Source organism: Schistocerca piceifrons, chromosome 3 (genome assembly GCF_021461385.2).
Source record: "Schistocerca piceifrons isolate TAMUIC-IGC-003096 chromosome 3, iqSchPice1.1, whole genome shotgun sequence".
NCBI classification, from domain to species: Eukaryota; Metazoa; Arthropoda; class Insecta; order Orthoptera; family Acrididae; genus Schistocerca; species Schistocerca piceifrons.
The window spans coordinates 807,403,011-807,430,851 of NC_060140.1; the positions used below are offsets into that span (position 1 = coordinate 807,403,011).

The 27,841-nt window shown below is 44.6% G+C and overlaps 1 protein-coding gene across 1 annotated transcript in view; it reads right to left on the reverse strand.

Annotated features, from left to right (window-relative positions):
* The window catches only part of LOC124789943 (homeodomain-only protein-like), a 355,379-nt gene that overhangs the window by 105,176 nt on the left and 222,362 nt on the right, over positions 1-27,841 (reverse strand). The gene's annotated exons all lie outside the window — the stretch shown is intronic.

Consider the following 27,841-nt stretch of genomic DNA (forward strand, 5'->3'; position numbering starts at 1 on the left):
CCTTTATGCAGAGTAGTACCTTCAACTTTCATAACAGTCGCCTGTGGAACAGTATGCAGAACACCCATGGTATGGTGACAGCGAATCATCAGCACAGGTGGAGCCGGAATGTGTGGGCCAGGATAATTGGCGATCGTATTTTGGTACTAGTCTTCCTTCCAGCCCGGAACTAAAGGCGTTTCTTGCGGGTGACTTTGCCTCCCCTGCTGCAAGAAGTGCCATTGACGATTGGGAGGGTTATGTGGCTCTAGATGATGGTGTTCCAGCCCACTTCGCTGTTAACGTCCTGACGTATCTTAACTGTGTCTTCCGTGATCGATGGATCGGACGATGGGACCAGCCCGTTCACATAATCTCAACCTGTGCGATTTCTGGTTGTGGGGCCATCTCAGAAGTATCGTGTATGCAGAGACCATTTCAGATGTGGAGACACTGGAGCAGGGTATTCATGCTGCCTTTGACACTGTTCGGATGTAGCCTGGACGATGTGAACGTGTGAGACAGAACATGCTACGGCGCGTACACGATTGCCTTGAGGCACAATAAAACCATTTTCATCACGTACTGTAACTGTGGCTGCAAGATAACAATGTATGATTGAGTAAATGGTTTCTAGCGTGGAAACCATGAATTACCCGACCTAAGTTCATTAGATCTTTTTTGTTCCATATCCTCTCATTGATCAATCCCTAGAGTTTGCACACAATGGAAAAAAATCACCCTGTATACAGCACAGCAGTAGACTAATTACATTTGTGCAGAGGTTGCAAGAAAATGTGGAAACACCCAGACAAAAGCAGAGTCTGGGCAAGCCTGCAGGTTGAGCTGCTGTCTTTGACCACGAACGGCGCCTGTGTAATGTCCTGAGTACGTTGCAAGTGTCAGTCGTTTTCAAAACAGTGTTCTGTGAAGTTGTCAGTGCATTATGTCGGAGCTAACTGCATTCGAACGTCGTCAAACTGTTGGTGGTGGTAGAGTGGGTGCTCCCGTGGCCAAGGTAGCTGGAATGTATGGGGTTTCAAGAGGCACCGCATCGAAGATCTGTACCGCAGACAGGGAAAGCGGGAAAACATCATGTGCAAAGCTACAACGCGGACGAAAGTGTGTTGAGTGATGGTGACTAATGGATACTGAAGATGACTATGACGAAAAATAAGAGGACGACACCTCAAGAGGTTACTGCATAACTGAATGACACACTCGCGAACCTTGTCAGCGCCGAAACAAAACGAAAGGATTTGCAGGGCGAGATGGAATTACAAAAGCTCTCATCAATGATGCAAGTGCCCGTAACAGGAGAGAACCTGGTGCCGAAACCAGAGAGAAAGTCATTTGATCGGATATTTCTTGTTGCACACTGTTTCCAACTTCTGGCCGAGTTTACGTTCGAAGAGTGAAACATGGCGGGAGTTCGGCGATGATTTCGGCAGTCATACTGTGGTACTCCATGGAACCCATTGGTTACTCTGCAAGGTAGCATTACTACCAATTATTATGTGACCACATGGTACAAAGTTTGTTCCCCAACATTGGTGCTGCGTTCCAAGGCGACAGGGCGAACACACAGCTCGCATCGTCCAGAACTGGTTTCGCGAGCGCCAGGATGAATTGTCACATTTCCCCTGGCCACTAGTCTCACCAGATTTCAATCTTATTGAGCCGTCGTGGTCTACTACCTGAAGTTTCCACCATTTTGCAGGAAGAACGGTATAAGATTCCTTGAAACCCATTGAGGACCTGTATTTGTCCATAGCGAGACGACTAGAAGCTGCTTTTAAAGCCAACGGGTTACCTACACCGTATTAGACATGGCGGTTTTGGCGTTTCCATATCTTTGTCCACTTCATGGAAGTGTTTTGGGGATATACTGGGTGAAAAGTTTGGTGTACAGAGCTGCCATCTGTGGCAAAAATGGCTCTAACTCTATTGGGCATCTAGTAGAACTGAGCTCGGATGAGATATACGTGTACATCATACCACGCTGCTTCAATTCCGTGACATACCGACAGGCGGTTGGTATCGTCCCAGCCTCTGTGGAGCCCTTGGTCAGGTTCAATCGAAGACAAAAAAAAAGACGCACCACGAAGAAATTATCCAAATGGGATGGAAATCGGCAGATGTGATGTACGTGTACAAACAAACAAATCATTAGAATTTGAGAAAAATTGGATGATTTATTGAAGAGAAAAAGCGTCACAAATACAGGAAGTCAATAATGCGTTGGTCCACCTGTGAACCTTATGGAAGCAGTTATTCGGCTTGGCATTGAGTGACAGAGTTGTTGGATGCCCTCTTGAGGGATATCGTGTCAAATTCTGTCAACCTGGCGTGTTAGATCATCGAAATCCGAGGAAAACATTGCAGACATCTACATCTACATACAAACACACCGAGCGAGGTGGCGCAGTGGTTAGCACACTGGACTCGCATTCGGGAGGACGACGGTTCAATCCCGTCTCCGGCCATCCTGATTTAGGTTTTCCGTGATTTCCCTAAATCGTTTCAGGCAAATGCCGGGATGGTTCCTTTGAAAGGGCACGGCCGATTTCCTTCCCAATCCTTCCCTAACCCGAGCTTGCGCTCCGTCTCTAATGACCTCGTCGTCGACGGGACGTTAAACACTAACCACCACCACCACCATCTACATACATACTCCGCAATCCACCATACCGTGCGTGGCGGAGGGTACCTCGTACCACAACTAGCATCTTCTCTCCCTGTTCCACTCCCAAACAGAACGAGGGAAAAATGACTGCCTATATGCCTCTGTATGAGGCCTAATCTCTCTTATCTTATCTTTGTGGTCTTTCCGCGAAATGTAAGTTGGCGGCAGTAAAATTGTACTGCAGTCAGCCTCAAATGCTGGTTCTCTAAATTTCCTCAGTAGCGATTCACGAAAAGAACGTCTCCTTTCCTCTATAGACTCCCACCCGAGTTCCTGAAGCATTTCCGTAACACTCGCGTGATGATCAAACCTACAACACCGCCGTTCAGAAGCGGTATGAAAAGGCCACATAGGGTGGGATGAAGAACATCAATGAAACCAACTCTTCCCTTCTGGCACTGATTCCCGTCGAAAACGGCAATTCGGGGTGCGATGAGCAACAAGAAGATTTTTTTGACAACCTTTGATACTGCGGACGCCCTCAGACGTTTAGATCCTTCTCTAAGGACAAGGTGGGTTTGCATCGTTATCAACCGTGAGCTCACCTGTTTGGCGCGCAGTGTGATCGTAATTTCGGCTCTCGTGTGTAGGTTGGAACTACTAGACGCAGTTCAAAGCCATTCGACGAAACTTGAACGCGATCTGAAGCAGCAAATGGTACTTATCCTCTTTCATACCTCATATTTCGTGCCCTCCTGTGGCATGATCATCGAGAGCCAAGGGTGGAACATTGACACCTAAGTGAATAAAATGGCAAGGAGTCCCTCTGAGACCTCCCAGTTCGACAAAACGCTCGGTTACACCCGCCCATCTTGGGGGTTGAGAATTTTAGAAATATACCTGTGGAGACAGAAACAGTGACCAGGCCCTAGGCGTTTGCAGACCGGCAACCCCTTTGACACTCTCCAATTCCGGGCGGCCTACTATCAAGCACAAAAGCAGCAATGTAGCGGTGAAAGAGCAGCAGCCTAGCCTGACTGCAGGTGCCTTGGACTCTCGCCACAGGTTCTGTCTGGAAAAGTACATTTTAAGGTACTCAGCAAAGGTAGTTTGGTGGCACAGAGGGTTTTGCCGAACTGGTGGGGTGGACTGTGTGTCTTAGAAGCACCCTTTGTTATTTTATTCACTTAAGTGTCAATGCCACACCACCGCCATCGTCAGGTCACAGGAGGTCCCGAAATACACTCATGCTCATAAATTAAGGATAAGGCTGATACATGGTGAAACAACGCTCTGGTGGGAGGTTTGTGGGTTTAAGTCACCTCGGGGTATGATCATGCGGTGCATTTGACCTGCGGTCGTTGCACGGTGGCGCTGGCAGCAGTCCACATACGCAGAGGTGTGTTGGTGCATGTCAGAGTACGGTGCAGCGAGTAAGTGTGCAGACGTTTTCAGACGTGCTAATGGTGACTGTGTGTTCAAAATGGCTCAAAGAACACATATTGATGACATTATGAGGGGTAGAATACTAGGGCGACTGGAAGCTGGTCAAACACAGCAGGTCGTAGCACGGGCCCTCCGTGTGCCACAAAGTGTGATCTCAAGATTATGGCAACGATTCCAGCAACAGGCAACGTGTCCAGGCGCTACAGTACGGGACGTCCACAGTGTACAACATCACAATAGGACCGATATCTCACCATCAGTGCCCGCAGACGGCAACGGAGTACTACAGGTAGCCTTGCTCGGGACCTTACCGCAGCCACTGTAACAATTGTCTCCAGACACACAGTCTACAGACGACTGAACAGACATGGTTTATTCGCTCGGAGACCTGCAAGTTCATTCCACTGACCCTTGGTCACAGGAGAGCCCTTAAAGCCTGGTGTCAAGAACACAGTACATGATCATTGGAACAGTGGTCCCAGGTTATGTTCACGGACGAGTCCAGGTACAATCTGAACAGTGATTCTCGCCGGGTTTTCATCTGGCGTGCACCAGGAACCAGATACCAACCCCTCAATGTCCTCGAAAGGGACCTGTATTGAGGTCATGGTTTGATGGTGTAGGGTGGGATTATGATTGGTGCACGGACACCCCTGCATATCTTTGACATAGGAATTGTAACAGGTCAGGTGTATCGGGGCGTCATTATGCACCAGTATGTCCGCCTTTTCAGGGGTGAAGTGGGTTCCACCTTCCTCGTGATGGATAATAACGCACGGCCCCACCGAGCTGCCATCGTGAAGGAGTACCTTGAAACAGAAGATATCAGGCGAATGGAGTGGCCAGCCTGTTCTCCAGACCTAAACCCCATCGAGCACGTCTGGGATGCTCTTGGTCGACGTATCGCTGCACGTCTTCAAACCCCTACGACACTTGAGGAGCTCCGACAGGCACTGATGCAAGAATGGGAGGCTGTACCACAGCAGCTGCTCGACCACCTGATCCAAAGTATGCCAACCCGTTGTGCGGCCTGTGTACGTGTGCATGGTGATCATATCCCACATTGATGTTGGGTTACATGCGCAGGAAACAGTGGCGTTTTGTAGCACATGTGTTTCGAGACGGTTTTCTCAACTTATCACCAATACCGTGGACTTACAGGTCTGTGTCGTGTGTGTTCCCTATGTGCATTTGCTATTTGCGGCAGTTTTGTGTAGTGCCACGTTGTGCGGCACAATATTCTGCAATTATCCTTAATTTATGAGCATGAGTGTAGGAGGAATGAAAGAGCATAAGCTTCAGATCACGTTCAAATTTCGTCGAACGGCCTCTAGCAGTTCCAACCTATACCGGGAACAAAAACTGCGGTCGCACTGCGCTCCGAAGTGGTCAGATCACATTTAATGGAGCTGCAGACCCAAAATTTCCTTAGAGAAGGGTTGGAACGTCCGAGGATATCAGCATGGTCAAAAGTTATTGAGAACGTTTGCCTGCTGCTCCTCGCACTGCTAACTGTCGTTTCCGACCGCGAAGTGCGTGGGAGTCAACGCCCGAGAGAAATGGGTGGTTTCATTGAGCTCCTTTATCCCACCACCTAAGGCCTTTTCATTCCGATTATGAGCAGCGGTGTGTCTGGAATGTTTCGTCGGCCACTCATAAGAAAACCGCGAGATGTCAACGCTGAGCGTCGCAGTTCCAACCTCCATCGCAGAGGCGCCGACAGAAATGTTGAAATGTGGGGAAGAGGGGCTGTGACAACCTTTCCATCCTGCGACACGTCCACGGTAGCGCTGGCCAGAACTGTGGCGAAATTTGGTGAAAAAGTGATATCATTAACCTCCCTTACACGTCACATGAAATTTTGAGCTGTGGCGTTTTTTTTCTCGCATGTGTCAGCACTTTGCTGTTTGTAGCGCCGTCGATCCCGAGGGTGATGTCGCAGGGCGCAATGCTTTTTCGACATTACAGAGGAAGGTTGTGCGCACCTTTCAGAGAATTGCAAACTTAAGCGTAACAACGAGTGGGAATCACGAGATTTCCAACAAGTGATCCTTTAATTCTGTTTCACGGTGTATATGTACATACCCATCTTCCTCATACCCACTTCGGAAATGTTAACATATAGAATATAATTTACAGACGGCGTGCACGTCATTCCTCCAATAATATTGAGATAGACTTACAGGAATCTTTCCTGATGGTATTTGTTTCGAGAACAGCCTTGTACAGATGTGAAATGTGGTGAATAAACTAGATAAGAAGAGATTAGAAGCTTTTGAAATGTGGCACTACAGAAGAATGCTGAAGATTAGACGGGTCGATCGGTTAAGTAAAAAGGAGATACTGAATCGAATTGGGGAAAAAGGAAATGTATGGCACAAACTGACTAAAAGAAGAGATCAATTGTCTGGACACTTCCTGAGGCATCAAGGCGTCGTCAGTTTGGCAGTGTAGGGAAACGTGTATGGGGGGAGAGGTTGGAGGGAATTGTGGAGAGGGGTTGGGATTCTTCAGAATGTTTTGAAGAACAGAAAAGTGTGTGCAGAGTTTGTCCTGGACATCTTGTCTCTCGAACGAAAAACAAAGACGTATGGACGTCTGCTACGACTTGACAAATGCAAAACACAAGATTTGATGTTGCCAATACGAACCTATCAGAAAACGACAAACTGCAGACCGGAGGAGATGAGTGACGCGCAGATTGAACAACGTCCCAAAGAAGGGCTTTCCTCACAGTTTCACACGGTTGTATCAACATTGTGCGCATTGCTGTCAAGTAGGAGGAGACTATGCAGGACACCTGCAGCATTAAAACAACCATTTTAACTTTCTTCTATTTTTTGTTAATCCAGTCTCGAAAATTTTACGACTGACCTGATAGATAAGAGGAGAACAGAAGATTTTGAAACGTGTAGTTACAGGAGAACACTGATGTTTCCATGGGTAAATAGGATAGTTAATGAAGTTGTGAATCGTAATGGGAAGAAAAAAAATGAATGACGCCACTTTACTAAAAGAAAATTTCGGTTGGTAGGAGACCTACTGAGGCATCAAGGAATCGTCAGTGTGGTAATCGATAGAAGAGTGGGAGAGATCGTTTGTAGAGGAAGACGAAGCCATCAGTGTGGCAGCGAGGTTCATGTAGATGTAGGTTGCAGTATTTATGTAATAAAGCTTCTTCCAGAGGATACAATGGCTTGGAGAGCTACCGAGTGATGATGATGATGCGCGGTCATCAGCGCCCGTACAATTTCCCAACCTGTACACAGTCCAATCTAGTCACTTTCATGAATGATGATGCAATGATGAGGAAACCACAAACGCCCAATCCCCGGGTACAGAAAATCTCCAACTCTGACGGGAATCGAACCGGAGACACCGTGACTCAGAAGTAGCAATGCTAGTCAATACACCACGAGCTGCGGACGCTACTGAGTGAGGTGCCGCAGTAGTTAGTACATTGGACTCGCATTCGTGAGGACAATGGTTCAATCCCGCGTCCAGCCATCCTGACTTAGGATTCCTTTGATTTCCCTAAATCGCTTCAGGCAAATGCCAAGATTTTCCTTTGAAGAGCATGGCCGACTTCCTTCCCCATACTTCCCTGACACGATGGGACCGATGACGCCGCTGTTTGGTGCCCTCCCCCAAACCAACCAACCAACCAACCAACCAACCTTGGAGAGCTGCTTCCAACCAATCTTCGAAACAAAGACCACAGTAACAACAATGAGTAACAACAACAATGAATAAAACGGAAGTATGTCGATACGGATTGCTCCGAAATGTAGCAGAGACTACTCACTCCCGATGGGTCCCCTGAAGCTCTGCGACGTAGACCTGACAATCTTTATCAAATAGAAAGTCAGAAACTCAGGCCACAAGAAGCATCTTGGATCACCTAGCTAATCTGCATCCTAGCTGATTTGTGAGGCGTGAAGATGATTACCTTGGTTTTTGAAGTAGTAATGCTGGTACAAGCCTATGCTTTTTTCCGTCTTTGTGGTTATTACTGCAGTGGTATAGCCTGACTAACAACTTTCTCATGTACTCTTAGTCACCGTGTGCGTGTGTGAGAACCCCAGCGGTGCTCTCACCGCAAGCGAACGTGCTCGTTATTGAAATGAAGTGTCGTGGCCTGGAATCACGGGCCACGCCTCTGCGACGGCGGACTCCGTGAAAGTCCCTGCAGTCGTCACCGCCTCAGGGTCCAAATAAGTCGATTACAGAACTCCCAGTCCACCCGAGTAACACTCTTGGCTTAAACAGTTTTATCTGCCACCACAACTGTATTCGGCAATGTTTCTTCTTATATGTGAGTGAGAAGGTTATTACCGAAAACGTACCATAATACGTAGTCTATAGTCCAGAATAATACTGTTTAGTACAGTACTGCGGAGGTATCAGAAATGGAGTCCCACAAGGTTCACGCTTGGGTCCCTTATTGTTCTTAATGTGTATATCAATGACTTGCCACTCAGTATTCACGAAAATGTGAAGCTAGTTCTTTTTGCTGATGATACAAGTGATACAAGTATAGTGATCACTCTCAACAAACAAGAATTAGCTGAGCAAATTCTAAATAATATCTTTCAGAAAATAATTAAGTGGTTCTTTGCAAATGAATTCTTATCAAATTTCGATAAATTCCAATATATACAGTTTCATAAGGTAAATGGCACAACACCATTAATAAATGTAGAGTTTGAACAGTAGCCTGTAGCTAAGGCAGAAAAATACAAATTTTTGGGTGTATGCAGCGAAGAGAGATCGAATTGGAAGAAACATATTGATGATATGCTGAGTTCAGGTACTTATGCTATTAGTGTCATTGCAAATTTTGGAGATAAACATATAAGTAAATTAGCTTACTATGCCTATTTTCATTCACTGCTTTCGTATGGCATCATATTTTTGGGTAATTCGTCATTGAGGAAAAAAGTATTCATTGCACAAAAACGTGTAATCAGAATAATAGCTGGAGCGCAGGCAAGATCATCTTGTAGACATTTATCATTTATTTATTTAAGGAACTAGGGATATTGACAGTATATATATATATATATATATATATATATATATATATATATGTGTGTGTGTGTGTGTGTGTGTGTGTGTGTGTGTGTGTGTGTGTGTGTGTGTAAATATATATATTTACCTATAAAATTTGTTATTAATAACCCAAAAGCAATAGCAATTCAACTCTAGGGGAAAGACTGATCACTACGTTGAGTTAAATCTAACTTTTGTACAGAAAGGGGTGAATTATGCAGCCACGAAATATCTTACTAAATAGCATCGAAAGTCTTACAGATAGCCAACCAACATTTAAAAACAAATTAAAAGAATCTCTGAATGACAGCTCCTTCTACTCAACAGATGAATTCCTAGATACAAGTTAGTAATCTCACAACTAAAAAACACTTGAATCATAGCATGTAAAGAAACTTTTTGTTAAACTGACACGTCCCACGTCATTACGAAGTGTCGTATTCATGATCTGTGGAACAAATATTAATCCAATCTAATCTAACCAGTAATTACCCCACACTGATTGTTTAAAGTAACTTCAAAAGTCTGATTACTACACATATGAGTGTATGCGACGAAAAGTTTAGCAAGGGTTGAAATTATGTGTAAAGTTTGTTGGAAGCCTCGGTGTTCTCACTCGCAAATACTGGATGAATACAGTCTACGTAATTTTTCATGTCGTGAGTTAACCCTGACTCAGTACACATACAGTTTCGACTGTAATACTTGTCTTGGTGTATTAAAGCTTTAACATGAGATTATAGCTCATAATGAGTAGATTATGATAGAATTTTATTGTTTTTTAATTCCGTCAATAGCTGTAGGAACTACTGAAAATAAAATTTTTGTTGCCCCTGGAAGCCGTTCGATAGGGAACCTGTAACTGGCGTTGTGAACCCATGAACAATGAATCGGGTTAGTCGGTTAGCAATATAGATTCATAAAAGAACTCTAAGGAGGATGACATACAAGATGGCCTGCTTCACTGTACAAAGCAAAGAATTTTTGCTCGTTGCGTCTGTTACATATCACACGTATTCGTTGCCGACAAAAAGCACACGACAAGGGCCATAATCCGATTTCCCAGGAACTTCGCTCAGTGGAAGAGGAATCAAAATAAGCGAGCACGTGTCCTGGCTTTTTCGTATATACACGATCGTTTTTGAGAAAACGTTGATCAAAGTTTTCGAAGTAATTTAGATGCCTTTTACTGGGCGATAATCTAAGGCTAAATGGTGGCACAGTGAGCTTGCTTGCCGCCTTTCACTTTTATGCGCCTTGTTCGAAACCAGGTTACTGTTTTTATTTCTTTTATTTTCGTTTATTTATCCATGTCCATGGACGGTTATCCCACACGAATGTTTCTTATCAAGTTAGGGGACGCAAGGGTGACTTCTAAATTTCCTCTTAGCGCACTATAATTGGTCTAGACTTGTCTCTGAGGTCTCAGCGAGGGCGATACATAGGGGCTGTTGCATATTCTTAGACGCTTAACATAATAGTAATACTTCGTAACTAGGCATCTCGGGTTATTTGGCGCCTCTCTTCCAACTTCTGCCCGTTTAGGTCTTTCAGCCTTTACGTGTCGCTCCCCTGTGCGCCAAATATTCATGCTGTCTTTCTTTGTGTACGTGTACTGTAGCCTGTTAGTCTTATTTGGTGTACGTCCCACACGTCTGTGACATGGAAACCATTCTAGCCACTCATTGGCTCTCGTTCCGCATCATATACCCCGCAGAAAAAAAATCAACGTACTCTATTTTGTTGTCCATACTCGTAAATTTTCCACAACGTGAAATTCTGCGCTGTAATGTCACAACCGACGTCCAGGTTCGCATTCAAGTCCCGTGCAACTTCTTAAGAAAACATTATTATTACTAGACGGTGAAAACGGTCAACCCACAGAGTTGCAGGCTACCTATCTAAGGCCTTTAAGGGGCAACAAAAATATGATTTTCGGTATTTCAAAGGATTATTGGCCGAATTTAAACATTTATTTTACTTTAAAATTTAACACAGTAATTAAAACACTAAAGTTACAAACAGTATACACGTCTTGAAGCACCATACCTCACGGCGAGCAAATAACCCAGACTTAATTCATCCAATATTTGAGAATCAGAGCATTTAGCGACTTCCAACAAACTTTACACGTAATTTCAAACCTTTTTGAAATGTTCTCGTTGCCACCCCTCACAAGACGATAAAAGGAAAAACGTTTATCACTTATTACATTTTCGCTATTCATTCAATCAAACTTCGGCTTCAGCCATGGCGTTTTAATTTATTATTTTTTTGCTACCAACTCTGTCCACAGCACATTTTGCGGACGATATCCATATATACCATTGAATGTACCTGCAAATTATATCACTGTACGAACCACAATTCACAAGATATAACGCCACAAACACTGACATGCGCGAAAAACTAGCTTTTCTGAAAACGGACTTCAAATTACACAGACTATACTCATCATGAGCTTGCTAATAAGAAAGCTTAGTGACTTCCAACAAACTTTAAACCTAATTACGAACCTTTTTAAACTTTTTCTTGCTTATAGGCCAACAAAATAATGAAATAAAACAGTTTATCGCTTACTAAATATTCTTTGTAAATGCAGTAAAACTGCAGCATCAAGCATGACGTTCTAATGTGTTATTTCTTTGCTACTATATTCTGTACCCATTTTGCAGACGGAACCTACACAGACCACTGAGGGTACCTACACGATCATGTCATTGTACGCCACATTATTTGTGAGAAAAACTATTTTTCAGACTATAAGTGAATAATCAGATACTAATAAAACCATAATATTTAGGGTTTTACGTCCTCAACCACAAAGGTTTCACATGCTTAACGTCAAATATTTAACACATTAACTCATTTTTAAAGTAGTCAGACGTTTGAAGCTGTTTCGTATTGTGACTTCGATGCACTTGTTGCCTGGCTTCTTTACACCATTTTTGTAGAGACACTGTGAACCACATGTACCACAGCAATATCCTGCGTGCATCTTATTGTTGATACAAATAGTAAGATGGTTATATCATTCTGTAGAAGGGCACTAAGTGACTGAAACCGGTTAAAGAATAAAATTTTTTTTATACATCTGGTTGCTGATTATGTTGATATATACAGTTACAGAAGCTGCAGACGAATAAAATATTGACTCAGTTTCTTTAACGAATAAAATTGGGGGATGGGATAACCTTTCTTTCTTAAATACTCATGATAACTGATCGAGGAGTACAGTTTCAATAAGAAATCACGTATTCTTTCATCTATCTTGGGTCAACCATCTCCGACATGGGAAGCTGTGAAGGTGAGGTAAAATCGTGAATCACGCTAGGACGAGAGGCTATGATGAAGCTCATCAAGACCTGGCAGGACAGAGCGATAACGAACACCGCAAGTGTTAGACACGTAGAAACACTCTTTTTTCTCTCTTCTTTTACGGTTGCGAAACATGGGCCCTTCAGGCCAGGGACAAGTAGCGTATTGATGTATTCGAACTTTGGTGCTGGCACAGGATGCTGCACATGAAATGGACGGAAATAAGAACAAATGTGTTCTTTGTTGAACAACTCAATATCTCCAGGAGCCTTTCTTTTCATATCATCCAAAAAATTCTCCTGTTGTCTGGCCACATTATGAGAAGAGATGAAGAATTCTACAGAAAATGATTATGGAATGGAAGAGCAGCGATCAGGTGGATATATCAAATCGGGAAGATCTCCGATCTACCACTTCAGTAGGCTCTAAGAGAAGCTGGTGACCGTCCGAGATGGAGACGCTTGGTTGATAGGGTAACGACGCTCAGCAATGAGGACAACGGCTTGCGACGACGACGGTCATCATGTGGCATCATTACAACTGGAGATGAACGTTCGTCTTTGTTCCACCGATTTGTGTTTTCATATAAGTGTCTGTAACCGGAGCTTTCTCACAGACCCCTTGGCGTTCTCGTGGAGGTGTGCGTGTTGCACCTCCGGCCAGATAGAGCTCGCTCTAACGTCCGCTTCCGGGGTTAGGGGAGTCGCGTCGCCCCTAATCTAAGCCGCCAGGCAGATTAACGACAAGGTTTGCCGGCCGGATTAAACGTGGTTTTTATGCGGTTTCCCCACATCCATATAGGCAAATACCGGGCTGGTTAGCAAGTCCCGCCCAAGCGTAAACAATTAAGACGTCGGCACACGGACCGTGCATTCAACGTTGAGAGTGCCGAGTTCAACGCGCCGCTGAACGCTCAGAAACGGTGCGGATTATGAATACTGTACGTGTGTCTCAAAGTGGTATGCGAGATCGCAGCGCGCTCCAGAGGCAGTTGTCGGCTGCATTTGGTTCCCAAATCACGCTGCTTGTTTACGAAATGGTCGGGCGTAAAATTCCTTCGTCAGCTCTATTAAAGCGCACATATCCCCCCTTGTCAATATGCTACTCATGTTATACTGTCTGTAGCACACACAAATAAAAACGTCGATATCCATGAATACGAGGTCTGTTCAAAAGATTTCGGAACTTCGTCCACAAAGTTTCATTACGCTTACATTTTACTTGCTGCGCGTGGTTTCCTTCGAAACACTCTCCTCCACAACTGATACACCGCTCCCGGCCTCCTTTCCGCTTCCGGTCGAAGTCTTGGCATGCCTCATGTTGGATTGCGTGAGGCGCCGTCTGCGAATTTTCTTTTTATCTCGTCTATCGTTGCTCAAATGGCTCTGAGCACTATGGGACTTAACATCGAAGGTCGTCAGTCTCCTAGAACTACTTAAACCTAACTAACCTAAGGACATCACACACATCCATGCACGAACCAGGATTAGAACCTGCGACCGTAGCAGTCGCGCGTTTCTAGACTGAAGCGCCTAGAACCGCTCGTTCACATCGGCCGGCTCTATCGTTGCAAATATTCGTCCTTTCAACGGAGTTTCAAACTGCGGAAATAAAAAAAATCCACAGGGGCTAATTCTGGAGAGTTCTGAGGATGAGGCAGGGCAGTGATTTCGTTTTTTGTGCAATAGTCACGCACCAACAGGGATGAATGTCTGGGTGCGTTATGGCGATGCAAAAGCTATGGATTTTCTCGCTACATTTAAGGCCGTTTCCTTCTCATATTTTCTCGGAGGCGTTGCGATACGTACCGATAGTACCACCGATTAACAGTTTCATGATGAACTAATCCTTCAAAGTTGGAGAAGATTGTCAGTATGGCTTTGACAATTGACCAGACCTGACGAGCTTTCCTTTCTTGCAGAAACTTTCTCTAACCACTCTGAAGACTGAACCTTTGTCTCAAGATCATAACCGTAGTCCCACCTCTCACCACCAGTTATGATTCCCTTAAGGAACATCTTGTTGTCATTTGCGCAATCCAAAAGCTCTTCGCAGGCGAAGATCTTTCTGGTTTGACTCACGAGCCGTGGGTCAGACTTGGTGGCAACACTATGCATTCCAAGATTCTGTGTCAGGATTTCATGACATGATCCAACTGAAATGTTACATTCTTCTGCAAACCCTCGGAGTCAGACTTCGATTGGCTCGCACTATTTAGTTGACATTCCTGACATGAGGGTCGTCGGTAGACGTCGAAGGGCGTCCAGAATGAAAGTCACCTTTAACTTCCGTCCGGCCATTTTAAAAGAGTGTGAACCATTCGTAACACCAAGTACAAACATCACCGTAGGTTTCCTGCATCATTTTGTGCCTCTATAAAGGTTTTCTTGAGTTTCACGCAAAATTTAATCCAGGCCCGTTGCTCCTCTAACTCCACCATCTCGGAATTCGCAAACTGCGCGACACAACATTCCACTCAATACAGCACTGAACAATAACTAACAGACATACAACAATGAAACTTCTGGCAGTTACACATTAAACAAAGGCGTTTGCAGGGATTGCAACCGAATTTCGCTCGAACTCATAACTGGCGGGAAATTACGAATGTTCCGGAATTTTTTGAGCAGGCCTCGTATGTTATAAGACAAAAAAAAGAGTTCCTTCAATCAATAAGGACGTCAGCTTAGACAAATTCAATTGCAAATAATGTAATGCAAATTTACAGTAGACTTTCACATAGGATAAAAATTATTTAATCATTCTCAGTAGAGCTCTTATTCTTATCTGATCGCTATATCTATTCGCTGGCACACTGTTTAGAACATGTGAAATACAAGACTAAACATGGCAGAGTAAAATACCTTACTGCAAGTAGTGCAATCTTTCTCGTAGGAAAAAAAAAACAAAAAAAAAAAACAATCGAACACACACACACGTTCCTGAAAGAGGGCGGACTTATAGTTACTTAACATCGAATATCACAGAAGATACTTGTATGAAGTTGATAAGAATGTCTCGAAACCTATTAGAAAACGCAAAGTTTAGTGAAAAATATTTCGATGGAGTGATACAAGAACATACAACGCATCAAACATCGCTTTGCAACTCTGCATCACTATTCGTTACACTACACTGAACTTCTGTAACATGGAGCTTGTCTTGTACGCTGCTGTCTTCTGAAGGCTTCAATCGGAGATGTGTTATCAGCTGACATTTAATTATAACAACTCGCACCAAGAAAAGAGCGTTTATGGTGGATCTTCTGTAACTTTGCCTTGAAACGGCATTCTTTCATAACGCGCAAGTTACAATTTACTCTTTAACGACCAATACGACGTTAATCGTCATATTGTCACAACAAATCGTACTGATAAATGACGGGCTTTCGAGAGATCAATATTCCGGTGCTCTGAAACGGCCTATATTCATAGGATGTAAGTTTTAATATGAAATCCACCAAATATGGTCTCCAAATGAAAGTCAATATGGCGTCTCCAGACTCTGTACTGAAAAGAGATGTTGTGCATGTGACGTAGGCGGTATTCTTCCGTCTCATTGGTCTACGTTAAAACCCACGTTGAGAATGTCTGTCATCTTTGATATTGCTCTGCGCGTTCGGAAAGACTCCCCAACAAGCTTCTTCTACGTTATGACCTCGGAAACTCGGCATGCTCAACGTTGACGTCTGAACACACGGTCCGTGTGCCGCTGGCTTTAGAAAACGATCTCACACCTGAACACGTGCTTTATTCTTGACAGAGACAAATGGGGTTTACGTATTCCGTCGCGGTCGACTGGGAGGCGGCGGCGTAAGGAATGGCATCCGGCGACGTACTACCACTAACAGTGCTCCCAGCCACATAGCAATGCCGACCTTGTAGTAGAACGGGACAAGCCAAGGATAAAGAAGTACGTTATACCTTCGTCTCACTAGAACACACGCGGATGGAGAGCTCTGCATTGTGCGTGCGACGTTCCGCTCCATGTGCGGGAGCAATGGTGAGCGGGGTCTCTGCATGCCAGCGAAGCGCAGGTGTTGGTCATGTACCCGCGGCTGCCGTCCTAACTCGGTTAGTGGGCGCTGACGTCACTGGGGCCGAGGCGGCCGCGGGCGCAGTCATCTTAATTGAATCTCGTTAAGCCCCTCGGGACGAGCACTCGGCGCAGCTAATGCCTCTCCGGTCACGTTCCACTGGCAGCTACTGCGTTCTGGAAGTACGGCTTCCGCGCACACTCGCTTCTTGCGTACGATCGCTACGCGCAGTCTTCCTTAAACATCTCGGAAGGACGGCGAGCGTTAGTCTCAGGCAACGATTGCACCACTTCATGGGTATGCGAACTGTTACTGCTGGAGGTCTAACCAGTGCAATTTTACATCTAAGTCGTGAAACGGTAGGAATGGAGCTGGAAGAGATCAATTTGGATTTAGGAGAAATATAGGAACACGCGAGATAGTACTGACCGTACGACTTATCTTAGAACAGGGGTCTCCAAACTTTTTAGTCCGCGGGCGACATTGACTCCTCCACGAAGTCATAAGGGCCAAGATCTACCTAGTGGGATTAAAGCACCCTAGCACTCCACGATCACCGTAATGTAAGGCTAAAGGAATGATGAAATCGCAAAAATCTAAGGTTGCGGGAATAGCACTGAAACGAACTACGATTTTTATTTAATTACATAATTTTGATTGGTGGACGTACCTGACCGAAATTCTGGCGTATTTTATTCTGGCGAATTTTACCGACAAAAAAGTATGTCACTGCACATTCTTCACGAAAGCGTCCTGCAAAGTTAACGAAATCTCAAAATCATTGTTAGCAACACTATTACTGCAAGACGTAACAGAGGTAGAGTATGTCAACGCATTGTTAATTCAAGCGGCGCAACAATAAGTGTAGTTATTGAGTCTTGTAGCGAGTAGCAGAGCCAATGTCGCGGTGTACTGGTCGCGATAGGCCTCGAAACTCAGTTGTTGCCAGTATAGGTACCACCTCAAATATTTGGCGGCCCGGATACTGGGGATGTCCGGCCAGCTAACGCGGGCCTGTTTGCCAGCCCTCGCGGGCCGGTTTCGGCCCACGGGCCGTAGTTTGGAGACCCCTGCCTTAGAAGATAGATAAAAGGAAATCTTCCAATCCATATGTGACATACAGCAAACCAGAGCTTAACAGTATTGGTTAAAAACAGTCTTGGTTGCAATTTTAGTTTTTTATTTTTCAACGACGCGTTTCGCCTTATTTAGGCATCTACAGGTTATCTTTTCAAGATGGACGCGAGAGACACCAAGATCTCCATAACGCGTTCCAACAGCTAAGTTCATCTGTCCCCTATTCACTCCTAAGCCCTCACCTCCCCACCCCCTCCAAGATCCCTCTCCCCCCCCCCCCCCCCCCACCCCTCACACCAGAGCAAAAGCAGCGTACCCAGGCTGTCTGCGTGCAGAGTAAATTATGGGAGAAAGTGTTCTAAATGTTGCCGTAGCGTGTGTGTGAGGCGGAACAGGGAAACTAGCCCGGAATTCGCCCAGCGGGATGTGGGAAAGCGGCTAAAAACCACATCCGGGCTAGCCGGTAAAAACAGATGCTCGTCGTTAATCCGCCGGGTGGATTCGATGCAGGGCCAGCATACGTATCTTCCCGTCCCGGAAGCGGTCGGGAGAACACCCGCGGCTTCCCCTGCGGGTGGATAACCTACGTCTATAGTGTTTACAGAGTTTAGATAAAGATTTTTATAACGTTGACTGGAACACAATCTTTGAGATTCTGAAGTTCTCATGGTTAGAATACAGAGACCGAACAGCTATTAGTACGATTTGTATAGAAACCAGACTGACATAAATCGCTTAATAGAAGCAAGTCTTGCGGTCCAGACTGTGTACCAATTAAGTTCCCTCCAGAGCATGCTGATGCAGTCTCTCTACACTTAGCAATCACATACAACCGCTCGCTCGACGAAAGATCCGTACCCAGATGCTGGGAAGTTGTACAGGTCTTACCAATATTCAAGAAAGGTAGCAGTAGTAATTCACCAAATTACAGGCCCATATCATTAACGTCGATATGCAGCTGGATTTTGGAACACATACTGTGTTTGAACAGCCGACCGCGGTGGCCACGCGGTTCTAGGCGCTGCAGTCCGGAACCGCGCGACTGCTACGGTCGAAGGTTCGAATCCTGCCTTGGGCATGGATGTGTGTGGTGTCCTTAGGTTAGTTAGGTTTAAGTTCTAGGGGACTGATGACCTCAGATGTTAAGTCCCATAGTGCTCAGAGCCATTTTGTGTTCGAACATTATGAATTACCTCGAAGAGAACGGTCTAGTGACACACAGTCAACATAGATTTCGAAATCATCTTTCTTCCGAAACACAACTAGCTCTTTACTCGCACGAAGTATTGAGTGCTACTGACAAGGGATTTCAAATTGATTCCGTATTTCTAGATTTCCAGAAGGCTTTTCACACTGTGCCAAACAAGCGGCTTGTAGTGAAACTGAGTACTTATGGGATATCGTCTCCAGTTGTGTGACTGGATTCGTGATTTCCTGTCAGAGAGGTCAGAGTTCGTAGTAACTGACGGAAAGTAATCGAGTATAGCAGAAGTGATTTCTGGCGTACCCCAAGGTAGTGTTATAGGCCCTCTGCTGTTTCTTATACATAAGATTTAGGAGACAATCTGAGCAGCCGTCTCAGGTTGCAGATGATGCTGTTTAACATTCAGTAAAGTCATCCGAAGATCAAAAGAAATCGCAAAACGACTTAGAAAAGATTTGTCTACGACGCGAATATTGACAATTGACCCTAAATAATGAAAAATGTGAGGTCATTCACATGAATGCTAAAAGGAATCCGTTATTCTTCAGTTATATCATAATCAGCCAAATCTAAAAGGCGACTAAATACTTAGGAATTACAGTTACGTAGAACTTAAATTGGAAATAATACATGGAAACTGTTGTGGGGAAGGCAACCAAGACTGTGTTTTATTGGCAGAACACTTAGAAAATGTAACAAATCTGCTAATGAGACTGCCTTAACTACGATTGTCCGTCCTCTTTTGGAGTACTGCTGCGCAGTCTGGGACCCTTACCACATAGGATTAACGGATTACATCGAGGAAGTTCAGAGAAGAGCAGCACGCTTTGAATCATCGCAAAATAGGGGCGGGAGTGTCACTGTCACGATACAAGGTTTCGGGTGGACATCATTAAAACAAAGACGTTTTTCGTTGCGACGGAATCTTCTCATGAAATGTCTATCACCAACTTTCTCCTCCGAATGCGAAAATATTTTGTTGACGCCAATCTACATAGGGAGAAACGATCTTCAAGAGAATTATTTCGCAGGTGGTTCGATGAACCCTCTGCCACGAACTTAAGTGCGATTTGCAGAGTATAGGTGTAGATGCGCAGCTATAACACGATAGTAATGAAAGAGAGGCACTGGTTGGGGGGAGGGGGGGGGGGGGGGAAATTAAGATATGCTTGCAGCCTATCCCCAATGTTATACACTCTGTGTATTGAGCAATTAGTGAAGCTTGTTATTACTTGTTCCACGGATCATATTCTTGATATACATTGTGATGTGGAACTTGTCAACAAAGGAATGAACGAAATATTCGCAAGGCTACATGCTGGCTTTTAATATGTTTACTCCTGTAAGAATTGCCATTTCTGTTAAAGAATTCCTCTGTGGTGTACAAGGAGTTGTTAAAGAGAAACATCTACAGAGCCTGGCAGCCTGATAAAAAGTATGAAGCACCCAGAGGAGAAGCAGAAGCGAAATAAAACTTCATAGGATGAGATGCTATTTAATCTTATGTCTTTGATAATAACATGGAGTAAAATTTACGAAAAACATAGCAGTATGCTCCCACATATTAGTACAACAGTGCACCCCTTCTGACCTGGATGCATGCACTGAGTCAGTTAGGAAGGGTGTCATAAACCTGTTGTATCCCCTCCTGAGGCAAGCTGACCCATAGCTTCTCTAACTGGTTTCTGACATCCTGGATGCTGGCACGGGGTCAGAGTTGACACCCTAGCTGGTGGTCCCACATGTGTTCTATCGGGGAGAGAGATTTGGATAATGCTGGCCATGGGATCACCTCAACGCCACGCAGACAGTTAAAGAGACACGTGCCAAGCGTGGACGAGTTGAAAAATGGCACCATGATACCTTCGCATGAGAAGTAACTCATCAGGTCGCAGGATGTCCACGACATATCATCGTGCTGTCAGAGTTCCCTCAGTCACTACCAGCGGTGGCCTAAAGTCACAACCGACTGCTCCACACTCCGCGACACCACGACTAACACCGCTGTGCATCTCCGTAACATTTACAGAATGAAACCTCTCCCCAGATCGCCGCCATATTTGCCGACGATGGTCATCATGACTAAGCGCAGAGTTGAGGTTCAGAGATGAACACACTGCGACGACAGTCACTAGCAGTCCTACCTTCCCTGACACGACATCACTCCAAACGCACCCGTTTGTGCTGTGGCGTTAACGGCAACCTCCTCATGGCACGGTTGTACACTAGTCTGCTGTTAATCTCCGACTAATGGGGTAGGATGACACAAAATGTCCCAGGGAGTTGATTACTTCTCTGATGACAGACACAGATGTGAAGGTGTTTCGACGCGCTTGGTGCAATATACTGCCATACTCGTTTGCGGTGGTGAGACATAGTCGACCGAAACCCTGACGACGTGAGTGCCTGCTCTCACGTCCCCTGCAGTCCCCCATGGGTCATAGTCGCATCCGAATGTCTAACAATTGTAGATATTGCAGCTTCGACCAACCAGGCAAATGGAAGCTCACAAGAACGACACTTTCAAATTCTGTCAGGTGCTGATAACGCTATCTCATACGAGTGCACAGCGTCTTATGTCCTCCACAGTGATGTCTCAAGAACTGACGCTGTTCACGCCTCTTATATACCCTACCAGGCCCTGTGACAACACTAAACACGAACAACACTAATGTGCTATGGTGGCCGTTCTAGCTGTCATAGAGCACTGCAGCTCTGTTAATCATTTACATACTCTACAATGGTGTGTACGAGTAAGAATTTCGATTGCCATCTGACTATGTCTTCTGGATATCTCAACCACATACACTTTCTGATCAAAAGTATCCGGACACCTAGCTGAAAATGATTTACAAGTTCGTGGCGCCCTCCATCGGTAATGCTGGAATTCAAAGTGGTGTTGGCCTACTTTAGCTCTGATGACAGCTTCCAAACTCGCAGGCATACGTTCAATCAGGTGGTAGAAGATTTCTTGGGGAATGGCAGCCCATTCTTCACGGAGTGCTGTACTGAGGAGAGATATCGATGTCGGTCAGTGAGGCCTGGCACAAAGTCGGCGTTCCAAAACATCCCATACGTATTGTATAGGATTCAGGTCAGGACTCTGTGCAGAGCAGTCCATTGCAGGGATGTTATTGTCGTGTAACCACTCCGCCACAGGCCATGCATTATGAACAGGAACTCGATCGTGTTGAAAGATGCAATGGCCATCCCCGCATTGCTCTTCAACAGCTGGAAGCAGGAAAGTGCTTAAAACATCAATGTAGGCCTGTGCTGTGATAGTGCCACGTCGAACAACAAGGGGTGTAAGCCCCCTCCATGAAGAACACGATCACACCATAACACCACCGCCTCCGAATTTTGCTGTTGACACTACACACGTTGGCAGATGTTCACCGGGCATTCACCATGCCCACACCCTGCCATCGGATCGCCACATTGTGTGCCGTGATTCGTCACTCCACACAACATTTTTCCTCTGTTCAACCGAACAATGTTTAGGCTCCTTACACCAAGCGAGGCGTCGTTTGCCATTTATTAGCGTGACGTGTGGCTTATGAGCAGTTTTCTCACCTCCTGCCTAACTGTCATAGTACTTGCAGTGGATCCTGTGTGATGGTCTGGATAGGTGTCTGCCTAGTACGCATTACGACCCTTTTCAACTGTCGGCGGTCTCTGTCAGTCAACAGACGAGGGCGGCCTGTACGCTTTTGTGCTGTACGTGTCCCTTCACGTTTCCACCTCAATATCACATCGGAAACAGTGGACCTAGGGATGTTTAGCAGTGTGAAAATCTCGCCTACGGACGTATGACACAAGTGACACCCAGTCACCTGACCACGTTCGAAATCCTTGTGTTCCGCGGAGCGCCACATTCTGCTCTCTCACGATGTCTAATGACTACTGAGGTCGCTGATAAGGAGTACCCGGCAGTAGGCGGCAGCACAATGCACCTAATATGAAAAACGTACGTTTTTGGGGGGTCTCCGGATACTTTTGATCACATAGTGGAAACTCTTAAGACAGTTCTTCTGATCCTGAGAAGCATAATGATATTGCTAGTCGAATCTTAATCCTTTCAGCTGCAGCAACATTAGCCTGTCAGTTTATATCAATTATTAACTGTACCTGATCACGCATTGGTGTGGCTCAGTCTGCTTAAATCGAAAAGAAAGAAAAGAGGTCCTAACTTTCTTCCATCCCCAGTCTCTGTCCACCTCCACCTCACCCTTTATTTGTCCATCTTCTTCTTCCGCCTCCTCTCTCTGTCAGTTTCCTCCTTCCATTTTTTCTATGCCCATTTCCTTCCACCTTTCTGTCCATCTTCTCTTCCCCTCTCTCTCTTCCGTTGAGCCTCGTTTTTTGTAACTGCATATTCAAACTCTGTAGTAGTAATCATAAATCAATAAGCTATAAACAGAACTTTCCTGTCTGCTAACAACTTTTCACTTGCTTTCGTACAGTAACGTGTAAAAACTTGAAGTAGATCAGAGAGGAACATTTTCAGATTTTTGTGTAAAAATTTAAAAGCAATCAATGAAGAACTTTCGGAGATTTGGCACTTTGAAAAAACGAACATCACCTCTGTACTTGTATAGAAAATGTACATGTTCCTAATCATACGTCTCCCAAAGATTTTGACCTTTTACTTTGAAGTTTTGACACAGCATTCCATTGGTATACAAGTGTATTTACTACCTATTTATTAAATATATGTAATACATAAATTTATAAATTTAATAATAAGGAAATATTGCTACAAAAATGTCAAAAAGATATGTATATGTCTAATGTATCGTACATTAAATAGACAAATACCTAAAAACACACCTGTATTAGAATGCAGTGTCATGTCAAAGTTTCAGAACGATCGGTCAAGAACTTTCGGAGATCCACGATTTTGAACAAACGAAAATTTTCATTTTTATTTACACAGATTAATTAAACACCTCATACAAAATTTAATACAAGTGATTTCTCCCACTTCTCTGCCGTTACTGTCAAATATTAGTTTCCTTTCATGCTTCGTTCTCTGGTAGGTGATAAATGAGGATTCACAAGATAATGCCGTCTGGATTCGAACGACTGCCATTGCGCTACGACAGTGATTCCTAACCTTTCTTAGACCATTGCTCCTGAGTGCGATCAGACATTTGCTAATACCGCTGCCCTCCCCCCCTCCACCCTGCCATCTGTTGTCCCCCTCTCCCCCACATTATCACCAACTTTAGCATCTCAATAAACTGTAAAATGCAAGACTTTTTTTGGAACACTTAATTTTTAAAATGATGGATGACTCTTAGTTTGTATATACAGGGTGGTCCATTGATCGTTACCGTGCCAAATATCTCACGAAATAAGCGTCAAACGAATAAACTAAAAAGAACGAAACTCGTCTAGCTTGAAGGCGGAAACCAGATGGCGCTATGGTTGGCCCGCTAGATGGCGCTGCCATACGTGAAAACAGATATCAACTGCGTTTTTTTTTAAATAGGAACCCCCATTTTTTATTACATATTCGTGTAGTACGTAAAGAAATATGAATGTTTTAATTGGACCACTTTTTTCGCTTTGTGATAGATGGCGCTGTAATAGTCACAAACGTATAAGTACGTGGTATCACGTAACATTCCGCCAGTGCGGACGGTATTTGCTTCGGGATACATTATTACCCGTGTTAAAATGGACCGTTTACCAATTGCAGAAAAGGTCGATATGGTGTTTATGTATGGCTATTGTGATCAAAATGCCCAACGGGTGTGTGCTGTGTATGCTGTTCGGTATCCTGGACGTCATCGTCCGAGTGTCTGGACCGTTCGCCGGATAGTTACGTTATTTAAGGAAACACTAAGTGTTCAGCCACTTATATAACCAACATCAGAGTCTTGCAAAATTGTGATGATAGGAATGATGTTTTCAAAATAATTCACTTTCGTGACTGAAACAGAACCGAATCCTCTAGTTTTTACCCCTCAGAAAATTTAATTTCACCCCTCAGGGGGTAGTTGGCGTTTTCCGCTGCGCCATCTCGCTCGATAAGCGACAGAACAGGGGTCGTTAGAAACCGCAGAAAATCAGCTCCGAGTGCTGCTCCTCTGGCGTCTGCGTTGCGAAGACTGACGTAAGCGTTCCCGGAGGGCCTTTGTTTGCGTGGGTGCGGACAGCTGAGGAGATGGAGTCAATTGGCGGCGATGCAGCACTCCTGTCAGCACTCGCCGGCTGACAGCCTGCTGACGGCACCGAGCCGTGTTGTAACTGCGCACCACCCTAGCGCACGGCCTGCTCAGGGACGCTGCCGCCGAGTCGCCGGCGCAAGTGCCGTTAACCGGCGTTCTGTCGCGTCATTTGTAATTGCAGAATGGGCTAAGCCACTGTTACTACGCCGGTACGGAGATTAAGTTGTTCTTTGCGGAACTTATCACGAAAATTTATCTAGGTGTTCCTCTTTTGGAAAATACTCTCGATAGGGTTAGGTGCTTGTACTAAGAAAACATAGCAGTAACTAAAGAAAAAATAGCTTTTATTCAGATTCAATTGCATATTTTTACAGTATGATTAGTTTTGATCTCCCGGATAATCTTAAGCCCCTACACTGAAGAGCCAAGGAAACTGTTACACCTGTATAATATCGTGTAGCGCCCTCGCGAGCACGCAGAAGCGCCGCAACACTACGTGGCATGTACTCGACTGATGTCTGTAGTAGTGCTGGAGGTAATTGACACCATGAAGCATGCAGGGCTGTCCATAAATCCATAAGAGTACGAGGGGGTGGAGACCTCTTCTGAACAGCACGTTGCAAAGCCTCCCAGATATGCTCCATAATATTCATGTCTGTGGAGTCTGGTGACCATCGGAAATATTTAAACTCAGAAGAGTGTTCCTGAAGCAACTCTGTAGCAATTATGGACATGTGGGGTGTCGCATTGTCCTGCTGCAATTTCCCAAGTCCGTCGGAATGCACAATGGACATGAATGGATGCAGGTGATCGGAAAGGATGTGTCACCTGTCAGAGTCGTATCTAGACATATCAGGGGTCCCGTATCACTCCAACTACACACACCCCACACCATTACAGAGCCTCCACCAGCTTGAACAGTCCCCTGCTGACATGCAGGTTCCATGGATTCATGAGGTTGTCTCCATACCCGTAAACGTCCATCTGCTCGATACAATTTGAAACGAGACTCGTCCGACCAGGCAACGTGTTTCCAATCATCAACAGTCAAATGTCAAGTGCTGACGGGCCCAGGCGAGGCGTAAAGTTGTGTCGTGTAGTCATCAAGGGTACACGAGTCGGCTTTCGGCTCCGAAAGCCCATATCGATTATGTGTCGTTGAATGGTTCGCACGCTGACACTTACTGATGACCCAGCACTGAATTCTGCAGAAATTTGTGGAAGGGTTGCACTTCTGTCACGCTGAACGATTCTTTTTAGTCGTCATTGGTCGCGTTCTTGCAAGATCTTTTTCCGGCCGCAGCGATTCGGAGATTTGATGTTTTACCCGATTCCTCATATTCACGGTACACTCGTAGAATGGTTGTACGGGAAAATCCCACTTCATCGCTACCTCGGAGATTCTCTGTCCCATCGGTCCTGCGCCGACCATAACACTGTGTTAAAACTCACTTAAATCCTGATAACTGCAGCAGTAACCGCGTAACAAGTGTGCCAGACACTTGTCTTGTACAGGCGTTGCCAACCGCAGTTCCGTATTCTGCCTGTTTACATATCCCTGTATTAGAATGCGCATGCCTATATCAGTTTCTTTGGCGCTTGCGTCAGCAACCCGTCTTGTCTGTATCGGCACTACATATCAGAATGATTTGTATTTGCGATACACGCATCAGAATAATGTGTAGTTCTCATACAGTCATGATGGAGTGCTGACGCAACTACACAAATCTGAAGATGGTCCAGGGACATCAGAACTAGTCATACTGCACACAATTGCAACTGAGACTGGAAGGAAACGATTTACAGGGTGTGCCAAGAGGAATTGCCAGTATTCAAAAATATGACAGCAACCATCATTCGAAGAATAAAAAGTCTAGTAAACAAGCAAAAAATGTCTAGTAAATAAGGGTTCTAGACTGCATACCTTAAGAACTGTGAGCCCCACTTCATCTTAGATAGTACGAAGCGAATTTCTTCTTCCGAAAGCTCTTTGCTTCCCGTATTTTGGAAGGACGTAGTATAGACCAAACCATGACAAAAAAATGTCCAGTAAACATTGGGTCTAAAATGCTTACTTTAAGGCCTACGAGCACTTGTTCATTTGCGCTGCTGTGAAACATACTCTTCTACCGAGCAAGTGCTCGCAGCTCTTAAGGTAAGCATTTTAGACCCAATGTTTACAGGACTATTTTGCTTCCATTGATCGTCTTATGTCATATCTCTCAATAGTGACCATTCTTCCTGGGACATCCAGCATATTTTGTTTTTTATTTTATTTCCCTTTTGTCACTGCCGTGTTGACCAGGGTAAAGAGGTGACAAATATATTGTCCAGCGTACTTACTTAAGATGACTACTCGCTAAAAGCAGGACACCTCTCTGTCACGCACAAATTTCTAACTGACGCAGTACGTATATTACAATGTAGGTTCGGTATATCTCAACGGTTTACAAATATCTCTTTTTCCTTTCGTTAAATCTTGACTCATTTTGTCCCCTCAAGCCATTACTTTGATTTTATTGTTTTTGAGTTGTTTAATTTTTGCGATATGTCCTGTACGCATTGTTCTGATACCAAGAATTATCTTTTGCTATATTCGTCATGAAGCGTAAGTCATGGACTGGATTTGTAATAAAAAATATATATATTATGTAGAGTAACATCCGCTGCCAGTCACAACTTAATGTGATTTATTTAAGATACGGTCGGTATCGGGCTTGTGTCCATCTTCAGGTGGTTGTACATCCATTTTCCTGTTTCCACACTCAGCGTTGGAGTTCACTGTATAAATAAAAGGTATATTACGTGATAGAGGCAAGAGAAGGAATTGGAAGTGGCGAAGTGACATGTGTTGAAACTATTAGTGAGCTTACATATAGCTGGGGTATCCAAATCGTTAAGTGCACATTTGTCACATTTTTTTACAA